A 26,014-nucleotide genomic window follows, 5' to 3' on the forward strand; every position below is an offset into this window, starting at 1 on the left:
TTTAGCTTGATCATTATTTTGTGATAACAAAAATAAAGGCGAAAATCCATAAGAAGCCAGTTTAAGTTCTACCTTTTTTTTCCATGGCGAGACAAAATTATCTATCAGGACTAATGGGGTTAAGCCCACTGGAGAAAATTGGATTTTTAACAAATAGGTTATCATCAGCTTCCAGGCCCTCACTTCGATTGAAGGCATTCCTGTCTCGAGCCTTAGCTGGGCATTTGATGTACCATTGGGTGCACCCAAAATTGATCACAAAAATTTTGTTTAACTGTTTCCTGTACATTCTTTATATAGATTGCTATTTGAGCCCCATACAAGATTTGAGCCAATGTTTTGATCTCAAAGCCGCAGGTACTAGTTGACCTCCACCAGTATAGAAAAAAATGCTTAATAGCATTCATTGATCTGAGGGCTAATTGTATTGCATAATTCTGGAGGGTGTTCCAAATACCTTTCGAGTAAAAAACCACTCCAAGATATTTGAATGTAATAACCTGCTCTAATTTGTGCCCTTCTACTTTCCAAGAGTATTGTCTGGCTCTCTTAGCAAAGACAAGAATTTTTGATTTATCAAAGTTGAGAACTAAATGATTTTGTCTACAGTAGTTTAGTGTTGCAGCAATTGCTCTTTTCAATCCAATGGGTGTTTGTGAAATCAAAACAGCATCATCGGCATAAAGGAGGATCGGAATTTTGCACTGAGCCAAATTAGGTGCATGAGTATCCATGCTATGCAATGAATTAATATAAAGGTTATTCAAAAAATTTATTTCTCTCTCTACCCATTAGTTCACAATTGGTGTGAGTCTTGAGATTTTGGACAGTGTATGCAATTGGCTGATTATGCCACTGCATAATGCAATATTTTATGATATATGGGCTGAGTTTCCCTTATTCCGAATTCTGAAATATCCCAAAATGGTCCACATGGGTGGCTGCGATAGTAACACCTATGCTTTATGGTGGTTCAGTGCACACAAATTTGTTTCATGCACAAAATTATTTAAAAATTTGTGAATAAAATTACCTTCAGACTATGTGTATAAGATGTATACAAAACATAAATGAATTTCATGTTTAGATTTGGGTGCCATCACAAAGTTATCTAACGCAAATATTCCAAAATCTGAAAAATGTAAAAATCTGAAATAGTTTGGTCCTAAACCTTTTGTATAAGGGAGACTTAACTTATAATGACGTTATATGACCTATATGTAAGTTTTCTATTTCATATAAGCACAGTAAGACTTGCTGTCTTGCACAATCCTCACAGAGCAGCAATGGTTTCAAGTAATTTCTTTTTCGGTTCCACAGCAATTATACCTGTGTACAAATGTATTGATACACTTAGAAAGGACTGAAAAATGAGATTCTCAGTAGTCTAACTTGTTTTTAGAGTCCTCACAGACTTTAAATGAACATTCAAAGGCATACTTAAACATTTTCCCTGTTGCAAGAACTGATATTTGTCCCTATCTCACCCAATCTCTACAGAGAACATATAATATAAACAACAGGTTTTATTTCCTTATCTATCCCACACATTTATTCATCCTTAATACTAGAGAGAGAGGGAATAGGCATCTGAATGCAGAGTGTATTAAGGACTTTGAGACTTAAACTCAGAGGATTATCCTATTATGGTAGAGGGAGCTAACAGAATGTCTAAAATAAGATGGATAAAGAAGTGAGTTGTAGAAGAGTCTATATTTAGGCTGCCTCTTGAAAATTCTGTCATTTAATGGGTGGTTCATATGTAACTTTTACCCACTTATTTGCACATTTAATAGTTTTAGAGGTTTGTTTGTGCCACTACCACAAATTATGCAGTTACGTTTCCCACATTTGGGGAAACCGCAGGGGTGAGTGCCTCCAGTGCAATGGATGAGCCTCACCCTAGGAAAATTACCTTCATGATCATGGTATCTCCCCTGCCAGGGTAAGGCGGGGGCTGAAATTTTGCAGATTAAGATGAGAAATGGTAGTTTATTCAGAAAAGGCATCAGCTCCAGGCATCAACAACAATAAGAGTACTTGATATATTAGATTTATCCAGTGTCCTTTGGGACAGCTGTGTGTATACACATATATTGCTACTGTGTGTGGTTAAAGGAATTGAAAAATCTACTGTTCTCTTCACAGAAGCTGCTGCCACATGTCTGAGAAAGCTCACCCTTTACTTACTTGAAAAAATATATTTTTTCTCTCCCTGCTCCCATCTTCTCCCCCTTTCTTTATCTTTCACTTTTTAAAGAAAAAGATGGTGTCACCCACAACTTAACATGAGATTCCATCCAATTAGCTGCCTCAACCCATCAGTTGTGGAGTAATGCCCATGGAAGAGTTGCTGTGATGATTACAAGGTCCTGATCCACCAGTTCCCAGACCAACTCAGGCTCAGGGGTCTGTCAAAAGGAAACTTAGAGCCTGTACAGACCAGCACTTTGTGCCGGCCTGCAGGTGAACTAGGGCTGCACTAGGGCTGAGCATTCACATGGTCAAAACCCTTGTTGCACTGTTCAGCTGCAATGAGGGCACATGCCTGTGCACACGGCGCATGCCATGATGCCGTACATGCAGCGCAGTGCCAAAACAGCACTGGACGGAAGGGGCATCATTATGGCGTGCGAGCGCACCTGTGGCGCCCCTTCCAGGATGCAAAAAGAACCCACCAAGAACCAATAAAAGCAATGTTATATCATGTCCATCACCTTATCTAAGCAGTCCTTAATCACAGCTGTTGTCAATGAAGGTCCCCACAATCAATGAAATGTCAACTCAATGGTCTGTCTTTCTGGCCAAGTTGCACCCTGTCAGAATGAGGGTGATTATCTTATCTTTCCCATTCTTTGCACACCCTTTCCCCCTTGTTCTAGAAGGAACTGACATTTCCCCAGATACAGGGGCAGAAAATCACCCCATCTTAACTACCAAAATAACAGTCCTTGGGCATTCTAAGGTGAAAACATTCTTATGTATCCCTTCAGCATGAACTGATCTTGCACAGCCTGTGATAGAAGCTGCAACTACTGAAAGCATTATTATAGTTGTTATTGTTATTGTTTGCTACAGACCTGCTGTAAATGTCCAGTAACTATGTTATACATCCCTTAAATATATACCAAGGGAATAGGCTAAGCACAAAGCAAAGATGCACAAAAAGAATGTAACAATAACTAATATGGCTGTAGGATGTAACATAACATGAAGTATCCAGGATTCAGAAGAACTCGAGCCTGAAAATATATCCCACCAGTGGCTTTCAGTTATAGTTTGCACTTGTTTTGACAGTTTCAAAATCTTACTTACCTTATAATTATATGCAATGGAGTTATATGGAGCCATTCTGGTTCTTTCAGCAACTCTCATTAACTGAGGCTGCATCTGTTTGTTGTTGTTATTAGTTGCTTTCAAGTTGAATGAGATGTCTCCAACCACCATCCCCCATCCCCTGCCAGCCCGTGGTCTCCGAGATCAAGTCTGTCAATCTGGCATGTAGTCTTCCTCTCTTTCTACTTACCTTCACCTTCCCCAGCATCATTGTCTTTTCAAATGAGGCAATGAGAAGGCACAACTCATTGTGGCCAAAGTTTGACAGCCTCAATTTAGTCATCTTGGGTCCAAAACACACTGCAGTCTATAAAGCACATGCTAATTTTCTTCTGGAATTCTTCAGCTCACTCCTTTATCCATCATATGTTTGCAATGTGGGCTCTGGTGCCTCTTCCTTTTCTGAACCCCACTTGGACATTTGGCGATTCTTTCTCCATATGTGACTGAAGTCTATGTTGCAGAATTTGAGCATAATTTTGCTTGTGTGCAAATTAATGCTATGGTCCTATAATTGTTGCAGTCTTTTGTGTCTCCCTTTTTTGTGGATGGGGATGTATATTGATTGTTTCCAATCTGATGGCCACTGTTTTGTTTTCCATATTTTGGTTAGCACTGGAGTTGATTCTGCTTGTGTGATCTGTATCAGTTCAGTTGGGATACCATCTGTTCCTTGTGATTTATTCTTTCCAATTTCTCTGAGTGCTGCTTTGACCTTGCTTCCCAAAATTTGGGGTTCATCTTCATATGGGTTCTCCATTTCATGTGCCATTCATTATTATTTTTTTTGGTCTCTTTTATATAGCTCTTCTGTGTATTGCTTCCATCATATTTTTATTTCATCTTGATCATTTTGTATGTTCTGCATATATTTAGGCTGCTTCTACACTGCAGTAAGAATCTAGTTTGGCACCCCTTTTAATTGCCATGATTCAGATTTTGTGAAATATTTAGTCTTCTCCGTCAGAGAGCTCTTTTGCCACAATAAACTGTAATTCCCAGAATTCCACTGCAATGAGCCATGGCAGTAAAAGTGGTGACAAACTGGATTATTTCTGCAGTGTGGATACAGCCTGATTCATCCTGACATGCATGTTCTCACTCTGAAGCAGTCCTTGCTGGTGGACATAAAAGTCTGAGGCCTAAGCTGTAATTTTTTCCTTCCCACACTTGTTTGATCTGTTCAGTCCCATTGAGTAGCATAGGCAAACATAGGTACTTTTTATGAAGGCAACATAGCATTTTCATGTTTGCAACGGAGGGTCTTCGCACAAAATCTGCCAGCAGACTTACTGTGTCGAAATAACACACATACTGTGCCACAGTTACTTTTGGGCATTGGTCCCCAAGGACACATTCTTTCCTCTTCTGTATTATTGAGCAAACAGATCTGAAAGGTACTCATCAGATGGCCATATACCCACTGTATGTTTACCCACTGGTCACAGAAAGCTTTATTGATCAACTAATTGTGTTTAGAATGTCTGTGTGCATTGCATTTGACTATAAGAGCCAAACTCTAAATAATATTATTTATATTTGCTTGTACAGTCGGCCCTTCTTATACACGGATTTTTTATACATGAATTCAAGCATGCACGGTTTGAAAATTTTCCAAAAATGTATAAATTTCAAATATCAAACCTTGATTTTCCATTTTTTATAAGGGACAGGGACTTGAGCATACATGGATTTTGTTATCCACAGGGGATCTTGGAACCAAACCCCAGCATATAACAAGGGTCCACGTAGATCCATATTTGCCATGGACAAAGACCTGTAAGAAAGAACATTTCTCTCTATCTTGACATGGCTCCTTAAAGGAAGCTTCAGTTTTATGGACACTTTCTTGGGGGTAATTCCAAGGAATGAGACCTACTTTTCAGTGCATATGGTTAGAGCTGAACTGTTGCTATCAATTTAGGTTGTATGCTACATGTTTTAAACCCTGTTTATTAAGCAGTTGTATGTCTCTCATTACAAACGCTACATTTCATTAAATCCAAGGTAAAATTTCCCCATGGAACAATATTCCTAATATTCCCATTGGCCTTGCAAATGTGCAAAAAGATCCCAAGGTCAGAGTTTCCTTTGGAAAGGCTGATTAAGTCTGAAAGAAAGGTATTATGTGGTAATTAAATAGTAATGAATAAGGAGCCAGCTACAAATACAGTATGTGACAAGGTAACAAACGGCAGACCTAAAAACACCTACAAATTTAGTATTTTATTACCTTTTCCATTATAAAATTACCCCTGGGTGTCAGGAGTAATTTTTATTCTTTCTCAACTTGTGCCTGACAGAATGGGGATTGAGTGGTCAGCACTCTGCCATACATACATGAAATCATAATATATCTCTAGAGGAGTTCAAGGAACGTTAATAGCATTCCTGACATATTTAAGAGAACTTTCATCAAAATTGCCATGGCTCTCAACTTGGGAACACCTCGTTCCAAATCTTAAGTGCAGGCACACAGAAGAGGGTAGCCTTGTATTTTGACATTTTAAAAGGTTTCACGTGAAATTATAGCATTGTGTTTACTACTCTTATTAAGATTCATCAGAATATTTCTTTCACAGTCCCTGATGCTTTGGGATATCTTATTTCACTGTTTTATGAATATATCTGGCATGAGCTTAGGGGAAAAAATATTAATGTAATGTGGGTTTTATTTTTCCCAAATCAGTAGTGTAAATCAGCTCTGCATGTGTACCTGAAATCATATTTTATTCTTATTGAAATTATTGACAGCTTGATGGAATTTGTTCCATAAAGATGTAATGATTACATTGTAGCTTTTATTTTTGCACTGTTGATAGTTAATATTTAAATTAATAATAATAATAATAATAATAATAATGAGTATTTATATTTCCCGCCACTCCCTGGGATCTAAATTAACATTAGCATTTACTTCAAATTATACAGCATTACGGATATTTTGTGTCAGACCTGTGTCTCACATGTAATAGTAAGCTAGGGTTGTGAGGGATCACTTACTTATTATTTATGGGTTGTGTGTGTATGTGTATGTAAATATGTTTATTCAATTTTTCATTTACACATTTTGTAGCCAGCCGTTTGTCCTAACACAGTACTTTTCTACATTATGTACATTTGTATACAGAATTCTTGCACATATTTGCACATAGTATATTAATTTTGTATACATAGTTTGGTTGGAGAATTTTTATTGTATCTTTGATGGCAAAATTCAGGAAAGTCCATGTGCTCAAATTCTCCCAATTTGGCAGGGACCGCCCTGATTCATCCTCTGTCATCCCACTTTCTCAGCTGCTGCCACAATATCCCAATTTCCCAGTCCTCCTGCCACCTCCACCTCAACTTAGTTCAATTGCTGCAAATTGAGTTCAAAGTGTAAAAGTAATTAACCAGGCAGAGGGGACAAGAGGTACAGAATCAAGTCCTTTCCAAGAGGCTCAGGAAAAAACAAATTGCCGCAGCCTCTCCTAGCCTGTGTACTCTTGTTGTTTGTTTTTGCTATTGTGTGTCTTCCACAGAGTTTATTTAGCAAGATTTGTTCAGAGGGAGGTTGCTTTGGCCGTCCTCTGAGTGTTACTTGCTCACACACCTACTTGGGTGCAAAAGGGAAAAATCAGTGGAGCAGATAGGTAAATGTAGAGTCTGAACTTAATGGTCTTAGTGGGGGAAGCCTTTAGATAATAGTGCTTGTTGCTTCATTTATTTCAAAATATGGTAAGCAAGCTCAGCATCATTTGGGGCCCATCCTGCTGACTGAGGCCTTAAAAATGTCTACACCAAAATCTTGTAGTGGTATGATGAAAATGGTGATGACAGTAGACCATTTGATGCACAGATGTGGCCCCTGGACCATGCTCAGACTTTTCACGCTTACAAAAGGGGTAGTGAACACAAGATTCCTTTGACTGAGAAACCATTAGTCCTCAAGTTGATTTGGGCAGCCAGCATGGTCAGTAGTAAGATCTCCTTATCTCCTTGTATGAATCGGTCCAGGCCCTGAGATCCTCTGGAGAGGCCCTTCTCTGTACTCCACCACCATCACAAGCACGGTTGGTGGGGATGCAAGAGAAGGCCTTCTCGGTGGCTGCCCCTAGAATCTGGACCTCCCTTCTCTAGGAAACCAGAATTGCTCCCTCCTTGTTGGCTTTCTGCCGGCAGGCTAGGACCTACCTGTTTAGACAGGCTTTTGAAACAGAATGGTTGTGAACGGCCTGTGATGTTGTTTCATTTTAAAGTGTTTTATACAGTTTTATCTTTCTAAAATGCATCTTAGTGTTTTAATAGTTATCTGTTTTAACACTATAATAATTTAATTCTTTTTTAAATGTACCTTTTTTTCTCTGATTTTAATTGTATTGTTTTTTAATATTGTGAAGCTGCTCTGACTCTCAGTTCTGGGTAAAGAGAGGGATACAAATAAATACAATAAATAATAACAATAATAATACTTGTATATTTACAAGTATCCAACTGGACTCAATGAATCAGAAGCATAAAAATTCCATCCTCCCCAACTGTCATGATTTGATAAGGACAGTCCCAATTAGTGTTCTGCCATCCCACATTTTCAGTTGCTTTTAAAATGTCCCAGTTTCTCTCTTCTCCTTCCACTTTCATCCTTTTTCCTCACCTTATTTAAGTTGCTGGAAACTGAGTTCAAAAGTAGTTTACACTCAGTTAGCTCAGCAGGAAGAATAGAGAAGAGAGCGGATTCTTGTCCTTCCCAGTAGGCACAGCCAAAGGCAATGTGTTGCTACTTCTCCTGGCCTGTGTTTTTTTCTCTTTAATAGCTTTGTTCATTTTGACCCTTCCTCTGTTTCTCTTCGTTTGTTCCCATACCCAGTCTCCATTTCTGTCTTACCCTTTGCCCATTTGTATCTGCCTCCCCACCCCACCCCCACCCCCCAAATCTCTGCATAAACATCTATCTGGCTCCCAGACTTCTGTATTTATTTCTCCCTTCCCAGTCTTCCTGCCACTTTTCTTTGCAAGCTCCCCAGTACACAGCCACTTCATGGTCTCTGCCTACTTCTCTGCTTCTCTTTGTGTGTGTGTTTTATTCTCTTACATTCAGCTAGTGACTATTGTAAGGATTCCCACATGCAGTTTTTCTTTATTGCATTTAATTTCATTAATGTTTTCTGTAGATGCGAGATGAAGTCAGCAAGCAGGAATAAAAGGGATGAAGGAGATAGCCCTGTAGTTTTTAAAGGATGGCTCAATTCCTCTGCATTGTAATGTACAAAGGGAAAACTGATGTTCTATGAAATTCCAAATAGAGCAGGTTGTATCTAGAGGAATGAGTTGTTATTACATATTCTACTTTTGTTATTCTACAACTTTTATTATAACTCATTATGCAGTTATAACTCATTATAACCTTAAGTTGTAAGATATGATCTGACAAAAAAGAAAATATATTCATTTTATCTGTAAACTGCCTGTAATAGTACTTCATTTCAAACTTTATTTTTAAAGCTTTGCCAGAATGCAGTGTTTCTTTAAAGGTGCATGTACATACATATATGTATATATTGATCTTACAAATTCAAACCAACAGCAGACAGTACGCATGGCCTTATAGAAATAACGAATGTTAGAAATGCTGTTAAAATATCAAACTTTGTACAGTCCACAGTTTCAAGAATTTCTTAACCTTGTGCACCTGGATTGTTTTTTTTAAACTATTGAAAGAGTATGTGTGTGCCTTCACATCATTTGCAGCATATGGCGACATTAAGGTGAATCTATCATGGGGTTTTCTTGGCAAGATTTGTTCAGAGGAGATTTGCTTTTGCCTTCCTCTGAAATAGAGAGAGTGTGACTTGCCCCAGGTCACCCAGTGGGTTTACATCAGTGATTGGGGATTTGAACCTTGTTCTCCAGAGTCATAGTCCAACACTCAAACCGCTACACCATACTGGCTCTCACTGCTGAAGGAGCAGTGGAGTATTTTTAACCCTATTGGGTTAAGAAAGTATCCCACAAGAGGGTCAACATCCAGGTTAGCATTGTGGTTATGGTTGGAGTTATTTTATGGTTAGCATTTGTGGTCAGGTTTAATGCAAACTTCTTTTATTTCTTGGATGTATTCAAGTTTCTGTTCATCTTGCCCCCTCCCCATGTCAGTCAGCCTATAATTACTAGAGTAGTTTATTTCTGTTTCCTGGAATCATGGTTCACCAACCAATAGCATGGGCCATTTTCCCCCATCGTGTTTTCTCCCATCATTTTCCCCCCATTTGGGGAACAGAAGGACTTCAATAGCAAAAATCGATAATTAATTGAGACAGTTCTTTTTGAAGCAGTTTTTCTCCTATTCCTCTTCCCCTCCAAATAAAATAAGAATCTTGTGCATGGAGATGACACTTGAGGATAGTGACCACCATCTGTTCAAGTAACAATACCATATAAATTGTGGGTCTAATTCTGTGAAAATTATGCAACAAAAGACTCTGAAAGACTAAAATTTCCTGTCCTGAGGTATGAAGTTAATTTCAAGCAGCAGCAGAATGATGATGATGACGATGACGATGATGATGATGATGATGATGATTTCTTACCCGCCTCTCCCCATTGTCATTTTTTCACCATCACATTACATTGGCTGGGAAACAACAACAATTAACTAATACATGCTATCAGTTAAAACATTACAGAGAAAGCTATGTGGCCATATGTAATCTCCAGTCAGTATGAGTCAGTTGTTTCTGTCCTTTCATTGTCTCCTCTGAGTCTTAAACATAGCAACCAAGAGAGTAGCAATGACTGGTGATTTGTCATCTTTCCAGGCCCACTCCTATTACATCCAAAGGACTGGAGTCATCCCTACCACTGATCTCCCTGTTCACTTACTGCCCAAAATTGTGCCCAGCCCATCATGTGTCAAATTCAAACAGATCATACTAAAACACTCACTTCACTGACCAGTTCCAGCACTAAAGTTGTTAAATCAGTTAAATCACTAAATCAGTATTACACACATTAACCATTGGTGAGTCAGCCCTTTGGCCAAGTTTACTTTGTTTGAAGTATGGCAAGAGTTTAAAACATTATTGACGAATTCCTGAAAGGCTAATAAGGCTCTTCATCTTCTTGTTTGACCCCTCAGCAGTGCTTAGTAACTGTTATGAGATTATACATTTTCTTCCATTAAGTGGAGAAAATATTTATAGTTGCATTATTAAAATTCAAAACTCTTTTAATAAATGGGTATTACTAGTTGTTGCTTTAATAATCAAGCAGTTTCATACATTTTAATGTACGTACTGGTAACTTCATGATAAGAACAATTTCAGCTGACAGAAGGGTCAAAATTTTGTATTAATCAGTGAGCGACATTTGTAAATAGACTGATCTTTTATTCTTTGTGATCAAGCTATGACAGAATCTTTACACTGACAAAGCTGCACTGTTAGATTTTCTGAATACAGCGACACAGCAGCTTCACAACTTGTTAATAATGAATTGGAAGGCAAAACCTGAATAGCAAGTACAACCTATAAAGAGTCAGATTTGTGAACAGTGTGTAGAAACCAGGCAAATATTCCACTCTTGCAGGAATAAAAACACTAGACAGATCCCTTTGGTCCGTTTAATCCATAACTTTATATTATAAATCTACATTATGCTCTAATCTCAAATCTACAGATCTGGGAATGGAGCATTCTATACTGGAAATATTCATAATCTCATTGACATTGGAAATGCAATGCAAGAGTCCAGATGAGTGATTCTGCCACCTGAGAAAAGAGAAACCTATTATGAATCAATTATATTTTAATTATGTTTTAACTGTTGTAATCCGAAAGTAGGAAAAGACTACTAGTAGTAGTACTAATCCGAGAATGGCACTACCATTCTGTAGTGGTGGGATTGTGTGCTGCTGTGCGGCAAGGGGTATGCTGCTGGTAGGATCTCCCATACCAGGCAAGGTTTTGTTGAAGAGCCAGACTACTGGGTAGCTGCAGCAGTTTGGGGGAGATACTGGCATAGGATCTCACAGAGACAATGGCAGTGGCACCACAGCTAACATTTGTTATACTGTGCAGAAGGAAGCATGGTAAACACCTTTTGAATGTCTTTTAGCATGAAAATCCTATGAAGAGACATTCCAAAATGAAACAAAGAGAGAGAGCCAGAAGATAACACTCTCAGGTTAGAAGTCACTCAACAACTACAACAGAGAGAAACTGTGAGCAGTGCTATGGCTAATGATGCCACTGGACTCAAGCTGAAAGGATGCTCAGAGGCAAAAGAAAGTCCAGGCCTGCAAAGCATGCATTGTAGAAATACGAAATGTGAAAAGCATGAATTGGGAAGCTAGCCATTGTAAAATAAGAAATGGAACGTATAAACATTACAATACTTGGGGTGAGCAAGCTAAAGTGGAAAGGGATGGGACATTTTGAGTCAGATAACACAGAATTTTAATTAGGAAATGAAAACCTAAGAGGAAATGAGTGACATTAACAGAGAGGAAAGATGTATCAAAGACTGTCAAAGAATATAATGCAAAGTCAGACCATAATCCAGGTTTACGCTCCAATGACAGAGGCAGAAGAAACTGAAACATTCTGTGCTAGAGTCCAGGATGAAATTGATCATACACCAAAACAGGACTTTAAAAAACAACAACCAAAACATCCCAACAGTTATATATATCTTACACACCTATGAACAAAAGTATGAGCACTCCATATTGGGAAATAAGAACAAACTATATTAAAATAAAATAGTGGGGTATAATTAAGTACAAATAAATTACTTGTATAGAACATGGCCACATAGCCCAAAAAATCTACAAAAAACATTTCAGTAAAATTTGATTAAAATTCATTACAAAACAAATACAATTAAAACAGGTCAAATATTGGATCCAAATATATATTAAAATCATGCAGCCATATCACTAGTAAGCAAAAGTTTGATATCCCTCATACTCCTGGAATTCTGACCCTCCTTTAGCACCTTGAATGTTTGGAACAGAAAGGCCATCCTTAAATTATTAATGTTTTTGGAACAGGGCCCTTTGAGTTTTGGTGGTGGAGAAAAAAATAGCAACTTTCTCTAGCCCGTTACAGACCGCCCAAAAGGGGCGGTCTCGGGCCGCTGCCAGTTGCAGCGCAGGGGAGTCGCAGCAGCCAAACCGCACGACTCCTCCGCGCTGCAAAGAAGGAGTGCGAAAATCACGCTCCTTCCGGCAACCCGGAAGAGACGCCACAAGTGCCAAAGCGCGCACTCGCGGTGTCACTTCCGGGCCACGACATGCAGGCGCAGAGCGTCTGTTATGTCAAAATGGCGGCAGCCGTGTGGAACGACCGCCGCCATTTGTTACAGACTCTGTCCGTAACAGGGTAAGGGGCGTCTGGAAGAGACGCCCCTTTTTCAAAATGGGACGTCCTAAGGACGTCCCTTATGGCAGTCTGTAACCCGCCTCTGTTACGCTTTTAGACACTGAAGTGGAAGCACTCAGAATACTGGGGACAAATGAATCACTAGGAATAGATGGTTACCAATACAGCTGTTACAAAGACAGAATCTAGTGAAGTTCTAACTAAAATCTGTCAACAAATATGGAAAACAAAACAATGGTTCACAGATTGAAAATGTGCAATATACATTCCAGTCCCCAAGGAAGGGAATACTAGGGATTGCAGTAACAGGTTCATTGCATTACTCTTCCTTGTAAGAAAAATTATGCTCAAAATTCTAAAAGAAAGACTTAGCAAGAAAACCAAGGAGACCAAACTGGGCTTAGGAAAGGAAGAGGTATTAGGGATCATATTGCAAACATACATCAGATAATGGGACACAGTATTGGGAAGGAGAAATTAAAAATTGAGGAAGGGATATCAACAATTTAAGATATGCAGCCAACAAATCTGCATAGTACTGGCAGAAAACAACAAATACTTGGAAGAGTTATGGAAGAAAGTCAAGGAAGAAAGTACAAAAGTGCATTTACAATTGAACATTAAGAAAGCAAAAGTAATGATCACAGAAAATTTACATAACTTTAAAGTAGACGATGAAGACATTGAAATAGTTAAACATTTTCCATATTTCGGCTCAGTCATCAATTAGAATGTAGACTGCAGTCAAGAAATCAAAAGAAAAGCAAAAGCTACGTCTATAGAAAACTCACTCCCCTGGAATGATTCAGGCACACTAGCAGGGAGAAATGTTTCTATGGTGATGAGAGAAGCGCTGCTGGCTTTCAAACACAGATTGTTCTTGAAATTTTAAAGGTTGTTCCTGGCTCCTTTCAGCAAGTTTGAGCCAGGTCTAAAAATCCTCATTGGCACGCGAAGGGTTGTAAAAAATGGTCTGAATCATAGTCCCAACTATAGTTAGTCCCAACTAGAGTTGCCTAACTATGGCCCAGTGCATACCAGCCCAGAAGGACACCCTCGTCATGTGCGAAGGGCATCCCGCCCAAACAGCCCTCGCACGTGATGAAGGCGTCCTTGCTGCACGGCGCCGAATAGATGGCATGCGCAGCAATGACATCACTGCTGCAAGGCATCCAAATGGAGCCATGCAGCAGCGATGCTATATGCAGCAGCACAAAAAGGAGCCGCTTTTTAGCAGTCCTTTTTTTTGCATAGCAGTGCTGCACAGTTTGGTTGCTGCGGTGCTACTACACAGCAACAGGAGGCGGCTCCCGACCGCCTCTTCCTGGCGCTCTGTGCCACACCTAAGTAGCATAAGTTGGATCTCTGCTAACTTTCTCAAGTTACCATTGCTCCAACTGGTTTCTATACAACAATGAATACCAGTGAGTTATATAGTCATTATAACATTGCATATCCCAAAATATCAGTTTGTTTAACATACTTACCAAATACTGCCACATATGTCATCACATTACACAAATATAGTTTCAATCACTTTACACATTCTTTAAATACTTACTCCGTTCAATTTTCATAACACAGGTTCATAATCACGATCCTACTTATGGTAAATTATAATTCACTATCGAACATTACCATTTTTTGTATCTTCAGGTTTCTTTTATGAACCATCAGCAATTATGCTTTTCTGATCTTAAATATACTTTCAACATTTTTAATATCATACACATCACTTTTGTTTTAAACATATGATCCTCTCAAACTTACTACTATAAACTAATGCCATAGTTTCAATCTTCTGCCCCTTCTCTCTTCCTGGTTTGAAGGTTGATAGAGCACACTTTTTAAAGAACTTTCCACATTCCCAATATGGGTCTGGAAGTTCCTCCTCCCATCTCAGTAATGGCATAAAGCACTAGGTTCTCTCTCAAGTCCGCTATAAAATTTACATCTTTGGTCTTCTCAGCGATCTTTACAAGTCCAATGACTGCAACCTCGTTCCCAGGCATATAGTCCCTGGTGTTAACTTTCTTGTCATAGTAGGGCTCCTGCTTGTGTTGGGCTTTCTTTAAGTTCTCACCAGCACACTGTAAAGCTGATTTTAAAGATATCATCAGGTTCTCTATGTATGTCTCACTGCTGTCCGGTTCCTCTTCGTCTGTGGCCTCCCATTCATCTCTGATCAGATCTAATGGACTTCACACTCACCAACCATATAGCAGGTCAAATGGACTGAAGCCAAGACTTTCTTGTGGTATACAAACAATAGATGTTGTAGCTTGGCATCCCAGTCATTCTGGTTCTCTGCTACATATGCTTTATCATTTTAATCAGTGCCCCCCCTCCCCCAGAAAAGCTAGTACTTTCCCCATGACTTGGTGGTAGCCATTTCACCAATTTTCAGGCAGTTTTTAGACTTGGGCCCAAAACAGACAGGCAGATGGGGGCAGCTTCCAGCTGCTCTGGGGGCATGGGGTTTAGATTATGCACACCCCCTGGAGCACTCGAACCTGCTTCAAAACTAGCTTAAAAGGAGTTGATCTTTTCTGTTTCTTTCCATGGTCCATTTGGGACTGTGACAGGAAGCGCCCTCAAGGCCATGGTGTGTGTTTGCCGCAGCCTCTGGGTATTCAGGCTTGGAGCGGTTTCTGCCCACTCCTTCCTGCTGATCTGTTTGACCCCCTGGTAAGACTTGCTCCTCTAATTATTCCCTCTTTTGAAGAAAAGTCTATGTAGGCTGAAGGATTTCCTCTAGAAGCATGAAAAGGAGTGAGAGAAGAACATCCCCAAACATGTCAAATACCCAACATTATCCCCAGCGGCTTGGGAGGCACATCTGAGGGGACTAAATTGAATGCAAACCCAGTTTTGACCATGAAATGAAATGAAGATCCTGTAGGATTGCAAACTCTGATTTGGGGCTACATGTTATGCAGGGAGGTACATATTTAATCCTTCTCTAAGCATATAGGTGTAAATAGTTAAGGACCAAGGAACAATACAAGGTGTTGGTTATTACCTTTAAAGCCCTATAAGGCTTGGGCCCAAGTTACTTATGGGCCCACATCTCCCTATACAATCCGCCCCACACTCTCAGAACAACGGGGAAGAATTTGTTGGCATTAACAACAACTATATTTGTCTCTTCCCAAAGAGCTTTTATTACAGCTGCTCCAAGACTGTGGAATAGTCTCCCAAAGGAGACCCATCTCATTACCTCCCTAGAATCCTTTAAAAGAGCAATAAAAATGGAACTCTTCTGGCGAGCATATCCACCTGATTTCCTGTAAGATATAGATCCATCTCCCTGAATAGAATGAGCACACCCTGTCCCATTGTCACTTTGTAATTTATAGTTTTTAATTGTGAATTGTATGTTTTTTTTTAATTGACTTGTTGTATCGTAATTGTATTGTATTTTATACTGGGTTGTGATCCTGCCTTGATTCACCTGGGAGAGGCGGGGAAATATAAATAAATTTTATTTTTATTATTTTATTATAAAGATATTAACTGTATGTACCAAATGCATCTGAGGAAGTAGACTTAAGTCTTTGAAAGCTAATGCTGCCAACTTCTTTCTTTCAGTTAGTCTCAAAGGTGCTATAAGATCTCTCTGTACACTGATTCTACAGACTAACAGGGCTATATCTTTGAATTGTGTACACCAAAGTGAGGATGGTCCAAGCCATTATGTTCCCTATTACCACATATGGATGTGAGAGTTGGATAATGAAGAAAACTGATAGTAGAAAAATCAACTCATTTGATGTGTTGCTGGAGAATAGTGCTGAGAATATCATGGACAGCCAAGAAGACAAACAACTGAATTCTAGAACAGACTAAGTCTGAACTCTCCCAGAAAGCCAGGATGACTAAATTGAAGTTGTTGTACTTTGGCCACGTCATGAAAAGGTAGGAATCATTAGAAAAGACAATGATGCTGGGAAAGGCAGAGGGCAGTAGAAAGAGAGAAAGACCACAAGCCAGATGGTTGTATTCAATCAAAGAGGCCATGGGCATGAGACTGCAGGACCTGAGCAGAGCTATGGAAGTAATGAGGTCTTGGAGATGTCTCATTGGCAGTGTCGTCATGGGATGATGTCAACTCAAGGGCAATTAACAACAAGGGAGAGGTGGAAAACCTCTGGCCCTCAAGATATCAGTGGATTGTACCATCAAGCCCTGATGGTTTTGCCAGTGGTATGGGCTGAGGGGAGAAAGTCACTAAAAAACGGAAGTGCCAGGTTCATCATTCATACTGTAGTGCTAGATTTTATCCCAAATTGATTGGCCTTCTTTTTGGCTGATTCATATATTTCATATTCATTGCTGCATTCTCATTCCTAAACCTGGATACCATCTGGTTTAGTAAAGGGAGATACGTCTTTGGGAATAAAGAAATCTTTTATGTATACTACAAGACATCCACAGGAACCTAGCTGTCAATACCTTTAGCAAATTCTGTCTGTTGTATTGTTCCCTTGTTTGTATGATGAAGTAATCTTGACCATATCTGAATTCCTAATGTGTCAGTGTAGTACCACTGTTATCTTAGCAAAGCTGACTAAAATGTATTTAAATAAAACCTTTCCTTCCTGCTCATTTATCATGCCAGCCATTCAGAATATACAGATTCTCAACACTGTGCTGCTTACATGCATCCCCACAATATTGTGCTTTCCCAAATATCTTTGAAACTTGAGTTTTTAACGAACCCTATGGCTATGTCATCTTCATTCTTTTCCTCTATATTGTTTCCTTTATACTCCTCTAAATTTAAAAAGGTTCTCCTGAGGACCAATTTAGTCATTATGGGCGGGTTACAGACGGGCAGGGGAAGACGTCTTGAAGGTGTCTTCCCCTGAATACAGAGCCTCCAGACCGCCCTACCTGGGGGCGTGGCTAAGGTGGATGGGGCTTCCACACTGGGGGTAGTGAAGACGCCTCACCTGGGGCCGTTTCTTACCCGCAGCTTCCATACCGCCGCCTCGCAGGACGCTGCAAAGAGAGAGGCAGCTTCCACACGGGCGGCCAAAAACATGGCTTTTTTTTCCTTTTGCCGGCTGGCGGATGCGCAGCTGCGGCGCTCAGCACCGGCAGCAGAAAGCATATGTGCACATTTAAAGCGCCCAGGCCCCTTTAAACTTTTCCCCCTGCCCTACCCAAGAACAATGGTGGTCTCCTGCCAGCTGGTGATCAGCTGGTGTTGGCATCCTTGTCCGCTTGCACGTTGCCAGTCTCACCGGCATCATGGATGCCTCCTCTCCTTTGGTCCCCGTGCTCTTGCTGAATCTGCACTGCACAGCCACAGCTGTCGCCGCTGCCACCGCTGTCCCCCTGCCATCCCCCATCACCTCCCTTGTACATATGTAAATATTTAAAGTTTTAGCGTTTTTTTATTGTTAGGTGAAAATGGTGCAGGAATGTGTGTAGGGGTTCACTTTAAATTCCAAACTTTCCACAATTCTATCAGCGCATGCGTACATGTTGCTCTAGGGTTAGGGTTACGAGCATTAAAATAGAGTGCAGCTGTGCTGCAGCTTCCACATCTGCATGGCATCTGACGCTCTAATTAGAGCCTCGGTGCAAACTGCGCATGTTCCAGGACCCCGACTCATTATGCGACGCAGCAGACACGGAGCTTTTAAATGGGCAACTTAAATTAGCGGCGTAACAATTCTGGCGTACCGGTGCAGCAGCTTACAGACGGAGATGCGCAGCTGCGCAGTATATAGAAAAGAAGCGGGGAAAAGCGGCACCTTTTTAATGCCGCTTCTTCCCGCTTGGGGCGTGCGGGCGGCGCGTTCATGACGGCATTCAGGTAAGGGCTGTCTGAAGGCTACACCTTCATGACGTCATGAACACACCCCTTTTTGCCCATCTGTAACCCGCCATATTTTCATATACTTAAAAAAAAAACTACCCCAGGCAAATAACTGAAGAATGGTATAAAATTATTAGTTGCAGTGCTTACATGAGGATAAAGAACATTACTGATTAGGGAAAGTGCTTCAAATTAGTATCCTTTTGGAAAGAGTGCCTCACTTGCTAATCAAAATTTGTATAATGAAAAGCAACGGTATAGCAAAAGAGACTGCAATTCCAGAAAGTGTTGCATTAGCACCATTGGTGGATTTATGGGCATATCAATGTCCTAATGACTTTGTACACTGCAAATGGGTAGGTGAGAATATTTGACAGTCTGATTGTAATATGTCAGTTAAATGCTTCAGCACTTATTTCTGTTTTTTTTAAAGGAGCTATTGTTAATATTGTTAATTATTGTTTATTGTTAAGCTAGTTAATATTCTGTAAAATGGAAAATGTTTTCAGAACTGTACACAAACTGTAGATGTGTGTTTACTTACATGTAAGTTCTACTGTGTTCATTAATCAATTAAACCAACGTGGTTTCCCAGCCACAACCATCCCAGTGTAATATTCAGCTGCTGACATCTTATTTGCGTTTGCTGCTGTTATATTTTACTTCCACACATAAAGCAAAATAAAAACACACAAGATAAATCTAATGTGTGAAGTGTACTTCGAAATCTTGGTGACCTTTTTCTTTCCCCTGAAAAAGTGAATTATGAATTCTGTTTGGTTTGGGAAGTGGAAGAGCAGTGTTATAAGACTGAATCTTGAGATAATGACAGAACCAAGATCGATTAGGGAAGAGAGCTTTCCTTTCACTTCCTATCTTATCGCAAAGCAGAAATCTGAAGCTGCAGTTCTATGTGGTGTGTTTTTTTTACTCAACCAAAGAAAATTATTATAACCATATGTATTAAAGATGTAGTAAAAAAGACCCTTTGTTTTTCTGTCAAAATGTATTGTTTTATCCCATTTTCTTTTATTTTTTTAAAGAGCTACCATCATTTCAAGTTACTCTGACTGTATACTGCAGCTCCCATTGAAGTGACTTACATAAAGGTTTCAAGAAAGAAACGTGGGCTTTGAGCAAACTTTTATTTAGGGTACTGGCTTTCAAACTTTGTTCTGAGGAAACTTGCAGTTCCTTAGAAACTTACTTGATAGCCTTCAGTAGGAGTCATAATAATACAAAAGTTTCCCTGAGAAAATTTGAGATAGTACATGGCCACTGTGGCCACTGACTATCCCTTGCAGTGAGAATCTGCTGAAGACTGTTGTGAAGGTTATAGGCTTCTCTCTGTTCATGTCGGGCAACTTGAATATCCCACATAGGTTCTGCAATTCTACACATTGCCAAATCCACACTGCAGTGGAATTGCTACATTAAAGATTAAAAACCTGTCACTGTTCTTTCTTCTCAACAAAAAGTGGCAGTGCAGTGGTGGCTGGAATAGACACACTAGGAATATAGAGTATGACCCTTGTATCTGCAGAGGACATGTTCCTGGACTTACTGTGGAAATATGAAATAGCAGATAATAGCAAACCCTATTGAAATGAATGACTTTCAGCAGAGGTTGACCATAGAGTCACAATGGAGGACCTAGAGATTTCTAAGAGAGAACAGAACTTCTGTTGGAAGCATGTCATAGAAGCAAGTATGCTGGGCAAGAAGTCCTCCTCCTGTTTCCATACAGGGATGTCAATACCAAGGCTGGATTAATGTGGTTGGAGCCTTGGAGCAGTTCCAGACACAGGGCCCTATTTTTGCATATGTGAGAGCTATTCTGGGAATAGATACATAGAAATTTAATCAAGTAATGAATAAACAGTAAGTACAATACAAAATACTGTACATTTACACTGCAGCACAAAAAAGTCATATGTGAACCCACTTTCAGCCCTTCAGTATCAGTGAAATTGATTCCATGTATTTTTACTCAGTTACTCAAGTTCTACCGAAAAGTCAGAAATGATTTCAAGGAATAAAGTATCAACAAACCAAAACACAGAGGGATTCAGGAAATAAGTGCAGAAGCAGTAGCAAGCTACTTCTTTTTCTTTTTCTAATTAAAATTTTATTGAGTTTTTATAAATATAACAATGACAAAAACAACAATAAACTACAAGTGACAAGGATATACATCTGATGAACAATTATTCTGCAGCAGAATCACGAAATTGGTTCTCTGTGAGAGCCAGAGAATCCAACTTGTCCATCTGTAGAGTATTTGTCCATAGATCTTTCTGTGACGTAGGAGATTGGATTCATTGTGAGTGTTTATTAACATAGGTCCAAAACGCACTGCAAAAATAATCCAGTTTGAGACCGCTGTAACTATCCTGGCTCAATGCTAGGGAATCCTGGAAACTGTAGTTTTGGGAGACATTTCGCCTTCTTTGCCAGAGAGCTGTGGTGCCACAATAAACTGCAGTTCCCAGATTCCCTAGCACTGAGCCAGAGCTGTTAAAGCAATCTCAAACGGGATTATTTTTGCAACGTGTTTTGGACGAGAGTCAAAAAAGATCTTCCACTCTTCTTGAAATGTGTCAGTCCTTTCATGACGAGTGCAAAATCTCATCATGGCAGACAGTTTTTCTATCAACCACATACCCCAAATACTAACCCACAAGTTCTCAATAGAGAGGTCACCTGAATTACAGCGTCTGGCTACTTCTAATCTGAAATATTAGAAAGATATTTATAGTTTGATTGGTAATACATGAAATTTGACACAGGACTGCATCCCAGAATGTTTTCACTTTAGGACATTCAATCCACATGTGCATATAAGAGTCTCTGAATTTACAATCCCTCCATTGTATGGAAGTGAAGACCAAATATGTGTCTGTGCAGTATCTGATATCATGGTTTGCCAGAATGAGTGCATATATTGGCCATTCCCATGTGTGTGTTACAGGAGATATTTGTAGATATGTGCTGCCGTACCCTTAGTATGAGATATGGTGTTCAAACAAGTTTTCAAAAAAGAGTGGTCTTGGAGTTTCTCTTGCTGAGGCTAGGTTGATGCAAAGAAAGCAATATGGTGTAGGAGCCCTGGTGGTACAGTGGTTAAATGCGGCCACTCACTCACAAACCACAAGGTTGTGAGTTCAATACCAGCCAGGGCTCAGGCTTGACTCAGGCTTGCATCCTTCTGAGGTCACTAAAATAAGTACCCAGCTTGATGGGGGCAATTAGCTTACAGTTGTAAACCGCTTAAAGACTGCTTAAAATGGTATGAAGCGGTATATCAATGAAGCTGCTATTGCTACTCGAAGCCAGGTAATGTTAGATTGTTGTAGGGAAGTTGTTATGGTGGTGGTGGATTTTGGTAATCCATCTGAGAAATGGTCTAAGGTGCACTAGAGTCCACATTTTCTTAATAACCTTATTAGTGGGAATTGATCATCTAAGTGAGAAAGGCGATGCCAAAAAAAAGTGTTTAATGGGAGAGGGGCTAGGAGCTAGTATATGTTTCCATTTATGCCAGATAAGTAGGATAGAAAAAGATCAGATAACCTGTTAATTTTCCATTTTGATGTTTAGGTGTAGAGGCAAGTAAATTTAATTGACTTCATAGTATAAACATTTAGATTTACCCAGTAGCACTGTTGTCCTTAATCCATTGAATGGTTTGGCTGAGTTGGAAAGCCTGGAAATACCATGCAATATCTGGGATTGCCAGACCTCCATCTTTGGAAGTAATGTGTCTAGTGGATTTGGAAAATATAGGTCTTTTTTACATTGAAAATGAATCGATTAATTAATTTTTGCCATTTCTTAAATCTAGATGGGGGAGGACTCAATCAGATTGTTTGAAACAGGAAAAAGAGTTGAGGAATCATGAACATCTTGATTAAAGCAATTCTGCCAAGGATGGAAAGGTTTAAGCTACTTCTTTTTCTCCAGCACTGAACCTCTAACTAGTAAAGGTTCTGGAGCAATTGCACCAACTGAATCACTGATAATCTGGCCCTGGTCATCACCAAACAGAGGGACTGTTTTCACTGTCCGACACATTGCCCAATTGGCAAGTGGGGAAGAAAGTTAGGGAGGAGTAGACTAAGAGTCTACTAGGAGTAGTGTCTAGATCAAGGGAAGTAATAGTGCCACTCTATTCTGCACTGGTCAGGCATCACCTGGAATACTGTGTCCATTTCTGGGTACTACAATTCAAAAATGAAGTTAACAATTATTATTATTATTATTATTATTGTTATTGTCAACTTAATTTTTGAATTGTGGTGCCCAGAACTGGACACAGTATTTCAGGTGATGCCTGACCAGTGCAGAATAGAGTGGCACTATTACTTCCCTTGATCTAGACACTACTCCTAGTAGACTCGTTTTATTTATATGCCGCCTCTTCCCATAGGATCAAGGTGGCTTACAATCACAATAAAATAAAATACAATAATACAGTAATAAAATACATTACACAAATAAAGTGCAATACAACTGTAATAAATTCATACAGTATAAATAAGTCCTCCTCCCTCCCTCCTTACATATATAACATAATTTCTAATATAACAATGATAAAATAAATCCCCCCATCACTTGAATTCAACCTCTACTTTATCTTCTGTGAGAAAGAGCTAGATTGAGGTGATAGTCCTTTACTAAGCCTTTATCATTTGGGACTTTCCTATTTTGGATTCCACTATCTATACTGCCTATTTAGATGACAATACATTATTTACCAGTCACTGGCATTTTAACAGTCTAAGTGTTATGCATCTTCTAATTAATTAACCAATTAACATTCCTTTATTTTGACTTTTCAGTAATCTAACCAAGGCTCTCTATATCCAAATGCCATTCATTGATCTTCCCCCTTCTGTGCTCAAAGGCATGCATACCTAGGCACAAATTGTTCATTTTTTAAGTTTTCTGGATCAATTAAATCCCTAGCTGAGCAATTCTGATTGTGCTGTAAGAATACCAACTACTAGCTACAACTTTCTTATTTTCTTTTTCAAAGCTCATTATATCTAGGTCATTGTATATCTTATCCCAAATTCAATAATTCTGGTCCTAGCTCCCAATTTTGATCAATGAGTCTGTTATATGCTTTAAAGGAGTACTCATATATAGGTGCAAATATATGAAATTTGTACAAGAGAATCCCCAAAGTGGTTTGAATTTAAGGGAGATGGGAAGCAAACGTTGCCTGAATATATTTTAGACACTTTAATACAGGTGTAGTGATTGAGCAGGAGAAACCAAAAAATGAATGAGAACACTGGTAGTGCAAGAAAGTCGCTAAACCTTATATTGTTTTGTGGAAACTATTAGTACCTCCTCAGAATTGGGGCACATGATGAGACATAACACAATCTGCAACAATCTTTGATTTAAGCGATTGGAAGCAGAAAAGGCCTTCTCCTGGACTTCACTAAGATCAAACAGCAAAAAGTGCATTTTAAGATAATTTGTTGTGTTCAAAATAATTAGGTAAATTACCTCATAGTACCAAAGGATGAAGATAGATGCAACATAAAGGTAATAGTTCTTTTGGGTTCTGCATTAGACATTTAGGTTCTTGTATACAAGGACAAATAATGTCCATGATTTTTGTGGTCAGTATTCTCCGAAGATGCCAGGCACGGATGCTGGCGAAATATCAGGAATAAACTCTTCTAGAACATGGCCACATAGCCTAAAAAACTCACAAAAACTATGGATGCCATGAAAGCCTTTGTCTTCATACTGTCCATGATATTCTCACCACGAGGAAAACACAGAAATCTTTGGTTTCTTCAGAGGCAGGAAACATATTGTTCTGCAGGAAGACAAAGGGTAAGAAATGGTTTTTTATCTCTGTCCTGTATACACTTAATGAAAAATTCATCAAAGGAGGCATGGACTCAGTGAAACAATGGTTCTTAATGGGGTGATTTTTTGGGGGGTGGTGGGGGTGGTGTCATGGCCTTTTTAAGAAACTAATGAAAAGTATGCAGCACCTTCCCAGAAAAATACACTTGAACCAAAATGGGAAAGGGTGTTTTTGTCCCAAATTCAGAGATGCCCTGAAACCCATCCATAGACGCCTTTGGGGGAATGCAGATGGGCCATGTTGGCTGGGTGATTTTGAGAGCTGTGGTCCAAAAAGTAACTTTCCCAAGCTCTGAGATTTTATACTCCTTTGTACAGTGGGCTCTTGATATCTGCAGAGGTTTGGTTCCAGGACCCCCTGTGCATACCAAAATCTGTGGACGCTCAAATCTCACTATATACAGTGGAACAGGAAAATACTGTATATATAATCGCAAAATCAGAGTTTGTGTTTTTGGAATGGGGGGAGGTATTTTCATACTGAATGGTTGATTCTGTGGATGCAGAATCCGTGGATATGGGGGGGGGGCAATATCACACATACACACACAAAAGATCTTAGTTTGGGGATATGTTTTGCAAAAGGAAATTAAAAATGGAGATCATAGAATCAGAGTTGGAAGAGACCACAAGGGTCATCCAGTCCAACCCCCCTGCCATGCAGGAACTCTCAATCAAAGCATCCCTGACAGATGGTGATCCAGCCTCTGTTTAAAAACTTCCAAAGAAGGAGACTCCACCACACTCGAAGGAAGTTCCATTGTCTAACAGCTCTCACTCTCAGGAAGTATTTTCCTAATGTTTAGGTGGAATCTCTTTTCCTGTAGCTTGCATCCATTATTCTGGGTCCTATTCTCTGGAGCAGCAGAAAACAAATTTGTTCCATCCTCAATGTGACACCCCTTCAAATACTTAAACAGGGGTATCATATAACCTCTTAACCATCTGCTCTACAGGCTAAACATATCCAGCTCCTTAAGTCTCTACTTGTAGGGCATGGTTTCCAGATTGTTTAAAGCATACCCAGTCCTTGTTCAATTTGCATGACATCACAAGTCTGCAAACTGGAAAAAAGTGTGAAATCTGTTGCTGAATTCCAGCTACATTTTTACTGACATAGCTATCTACTCTTCTAGAATTATTTGCAGATGTAACTATTAATTTAATCAGTACTTTATCAATATATCCCTGGGCCAGTTTAAGAGTGGCGTTCAAAAATGCCCACCATAAAATGATGTGCAATACTGATAGCACTGGATGAAGAATAAATAAATAATCTTTGTTCATCTCTTGATTGATTACATGCATTTAAAGATGACCTTCCAAAAAATAAATGAGATGTCTGTTACTTAGTCAACTGTTACCTTCATTAAGGAACCACAAAATGGCATCTATGTATTAGCTAGCATGGTATTTATTTTATGATGGCATTGGATTGATTAACTCATCAGTTAAAAGCATAAAACTAACACATTTTGCAAGCCACTACATTACTTACATTGAGAGGGGCAGCTTGTGGCTTTGTTCCATTTTTAAAAAGGTAACTTTAGAGTGCATGGTATTTCCCATGCCACTGTCACCCACCCTTTCATTT

General features: G+C 39.4%; 1 protein-coding gene and 1 pseudogene across 5 annotated transcripts in view; one reads left to right on the top strand and one right to left on the bottom strand.

The window, feature by feature from the left end:
* TPK1 (thiamin pyrophosphokinase 1) overlaps positions 1 to 26,014 on the top strand; it is a 388,541-nt gene that overhangs the window by 158,468 nt on the left and 204,059 nt on the right. The window lies entirely within an intron of this gene.
* Positions 1,802 to 1,949, bottom strand: LOC149309476 (U1 spliceosomal RNA; annotated as a pseudogene).

The sequence above is a fragment of the Sceloporus occidentalis genome, unplaced genomic scaffold (genome assembly GCF_023333645.1).
Source record: "Sceloporus occidentalis isolate IW3139 unplaced genomic scaffold, rSceOcc1.0.p SCAF_7, whole genome shotgun sequence".
Lineage (NCBI taxonomy): Eukaryota > Metazoa > Chordata > Lepidosauria > Squamata > Phrynosomatidae > Sceloporus > Sceloporus occidentalis.